Source organism: Gracilinanus agilis, chromosome 3, assembly GCF_016433145.1.
Source record: "Gracilinanus agilis isolate LMUSP501 chromosome 3, AgileGrace, whole genome shotgun sequence".
Classification (NCBI taxonomy): domain Eukaryota; kingdom Metazoa; phylum Chordata; class Mammalia; order Didelphimorphia; family Didelphidae; genus Gracilinanus; species Gracilinanus agilis.
In genome coordinates, this window is record NC_058132.1 from 82,583,567 (window position 1) to 82,587,397 (window position 3,831).

A 3,831-nucleotide genomic window follows, 5' to 3' on the forward strand; every position below is an offset into this window, starting at 1 on the left:
AAGGAGGAAAAAGGAAAGGAAAGGAAAGGAAAGGAAAGGAAAGGAAAGGAAAGGAAAGGAAAGGAAAGGAAAGGAAAGGAAAGGAAAGGAAAGGAAAGGAAAGGAAAGGAAAGGAAAGGAAAGGAAAGGAAAGGAAAGGAAAGGAAAGGAGCTAAAACCAGAAGGAATGTTCCTTTAGAGAATATTTATAACCGTGTTTTTGTAATAGCAAAGAACTAGAAACAAAGAGAATGATCATTGATTGGGGAATAGATGAAAAATTTGTGTGTGATCTATGAATGCCATGGAATATCACTACATTCTTTTTATAAACTAGATCTGTGATTTCATCCATGTAGGGAATTCCCAGTGAGGAAACTCCCTTTACTGATTCAGATCTCAGTGTGAAGTACAAAAGTTTTGACCAAGGTCTCCTGGATAGAAAAGATTTGACCCTACTGCACCTTAAAAGCCAACAAATATGAAGGAATCAGAGAAACTTGGAAAGAACTTGAATGAATTGATGCAGAGTGAAATGACCAGCACCAGAAGAACCATCTCATACAATGATATAACGATGTAAGGAAAAAAGCCTTGAATGACAGAACTCTGACCAAAAGAGCAACCAGTGGACCTTAAAGGACTGACAGTGAAGTATACTACCCCTTGCTCTGCTGACAAAGACAGCTAGCAGATGACGGGCATGGAATGAGACAAATGTTTATCACGGATTGCCAGCATATTTGTTTGTTTTGACTACTGTCCAGAGTGACATCATCTTCTTTGTCATCCGGGATCACAACCTCAATGTCCTTCTAGACTCTTTACTCTTTCTCACTGCACCCCACCATACACACACACCATCTCCAATGTGTTGCCAGCCTCTGTTGTTTCTACCCTCCCAACATCTCTACAATGCTTACACCCCACTCTTTCCTCCAATATCGCCTCCACTCTGATGCAGGTATTCATCACTTCATTCCTAGATCTCTTCAAAGCCTGCTGGCTGGTTGGTCTCCCTGATTCAGTCCATCCCCAACTCAACCACCAAAGTAATCTTCCTAAAGTTATGATTTGACCATGGCATCCCCATTTACCCCTTTGATTAAATATATATAATCATCTGTTTAGTTTAAATTTAAAACACTTCATAACCTGGTCCCTCCCTACCTTTCCAGTCATCTTATAACTTACTCCCCTCTCTTGGCTTCCCTGGTTTCCTTCAAGTCTTAACCAAAGTCTCACCTTTTGTGGGAAGCCTTTCCTAATTCTCCCTTAATGTCTTCTCTCCGTCGATTATCTACAGTTTATTCTGAATGCAGCTTGTTGTACCTAAAGGCTAGCATGTTGTCTCCTCCCATTAGATTGTAAGATCACTGAGGGCAAGAACTGTTTTTTGCCTTTCTTTGTATACCTAGCAGATAACATGGTGCCCAATATATAGCGGACACTTAAATATCTGTTGATTTGATTTGATTTGACTCCGGATGAAGAAGAGGAAAAAGATATTTTTGAAAATGAAGATGATGGTAAAAATACATATAAAAAATTTTAAGATAAAATTTCCAAAAGGAATTCAGAGAAGCATTATAAAACCTACTCGAACTAACTCAAGATATTTAAAAAGCATCAATAAGACTTTTTTTAAAACCCTTGCCTTCTGACTTAGAATCATTACTGTATATTGGTTCCAAGGCAGAAGAGTGGTAAGGGCTAGGCCATGGGGGTTAAGTGACTTGCCCAGGGTCACATAGCTAGGAAGTGTCTGAGGCCAGATTTGAACCTAGGACCTCCCATCTCTAGGCCTGGCTCTCTAGCCACTGAGCAATCCAGCTGCCCCCAGTAAAACTGTTGTGTTTTGTTTTTTTAAAAGAAAAGTGATATATTAGAAATAGGCACACTCAGTATAACTCATGTTTTGGTTCCATATTTAAGGAAACAGTATTGCAGGAGCCAGTAAATGGATTAAGAAGTCATTTAAGAGGAATAGTCAGGTAACCGATGCTTTGGAAATTTAATGCCTTAAAATTTTGAGCTCCCACTTTCACTGTAGGGTTCAGAAGAGCTAACCTTAGTGAAGAAAGTCGACACAAAATTATTTCTATTATATTGTCTTATTCAAGCTCATATTGCTTTTAAATCCTAGCTCTACCGCTATTACCTATTAGATAACCCATCCTTAAAGTTCAGCTCACTAGTGTACATTTAATAAATGCTTGTTGGCTGAGCTCAAGAGACCTTTCCCTGGAACTTCATCATTATCTCTCTAGGTATTACAGTAGATAGAGCACAGGACTTAGAGTCAGGAGGTCCTGAGTTCAAATCTGACCCTGGATACTTACTAGCTGTGTGACCCTCAGAAAGTCACTTAACTTCCATCTGCCCCAATTATTTCAACTGTAAAATAGGGATAACAATAATAGCATCTATAATAATAATAATAATAATAATAATAACAACACCTACATCCCAGAATCAAGTGAAATTATGTTTGTAAAAGTACTTAGCACATAGTAGACACCTAATAAATTCTTGTGTCTTTCCTTCTTTCATTATGGCATTAATGATATACTACCCTGTATTCTAACTCTATCTACAAGACTTCTCTCCTACTAGATTCCCTTCAGGACAGGGACTATGGCTTATTCGTCTTTGTATCCCTGCTTCTCCTTCTAACTTCCTAGTGCCAAGCCTTGTATACCTGAGAGTCTCAATTAAATGCGTGATGACTGAATGTTTGAACTAACCCCCTTCTCTTTGTTGGGTCTCAGTTTCCTCTGCTAAAGAATTTGGGCTTTTTGATCTCTAAGATAACTTCCACAATTCTATTCTATCTGGGTAGTAGGGGAAGGCTCCATGGAAGAGATGGGATTTGAGCTGGGCCTTTACACTCTCTCAAATGAGAACTCATCAGCTCCTATAGAATCAATTATCATGTCTGTGCAGGTGCTTTAAAGGATAGAAATCTGGCCTCAGAGCCAGGAACTCCTGAGTTCAAAAGTCTCTCTTCTAACAAAATGTGACCCTTCGGAAACCATTTAAACTCTCTCGGTATTCTAGGCAACTCTTCCAAGACTTTAAGTTGCACAGAAAGGGCCGACTTGTATTGGTGGGAGTTCCTTATACCAGTGAAATCACAGGTCTAGACTCTATCCCTAATCATACAATTCTCTGATTTATCTCTCTCTGTGTGTGTGTGTGTGTGTGTGTGTGTGTGTGTGTGTGTGTGTGTAGAGAGACAGACCATCAGACAGACAGAGACAGAGAGAGAGAAGAGAGAACGAGAGATGAGGAGAGGAGAGAGGGGGTGAGAAAAAGAAAGGAGAGAGAGACAGATGAAAAGAGAAAATGGAGCGAGGGGAGAGAGAGAAAAATGGAAGGGGAGGGAAAGAGAGAGAGAGAAGAAAGAAAGAGAGATGAGAGTAGAGAGAGGTGTGAGAAAAAGGGGAGAGAGAAGAGGAGAGAGAAGAGAGAAGAGAGAAAGAGAGATGAGGAAAGGAGAGAGAGAGGTGTGAGAAAAAGAGAGGAGAGAGAGACAGAAGAGGAGAGAGAGACAGAAGAGGAGAGAGACAGACAGACAGACAGACAGAGACAGAGAGAGAGAGACAGAGAGAGAGAGAGAGAGTCTCTCCTGAGCCCTGGTCCTACACTACCTACTGCCTATTGAACATCTCATTTTTCAAGAGAGATAAGAGAATAGTCTACAAAATTATAGAACAAAGTCTGGCAAACATCTAGATAGGAAAACATTGATTCCAAAACGCCAGTAGAGCTTCATCAAGAACAGATCATGGGGGGCAGCTGGGTGGCTCAGTGGATTGAGAGCCAAGCCCAGAGATGGGAGGTCCTGGG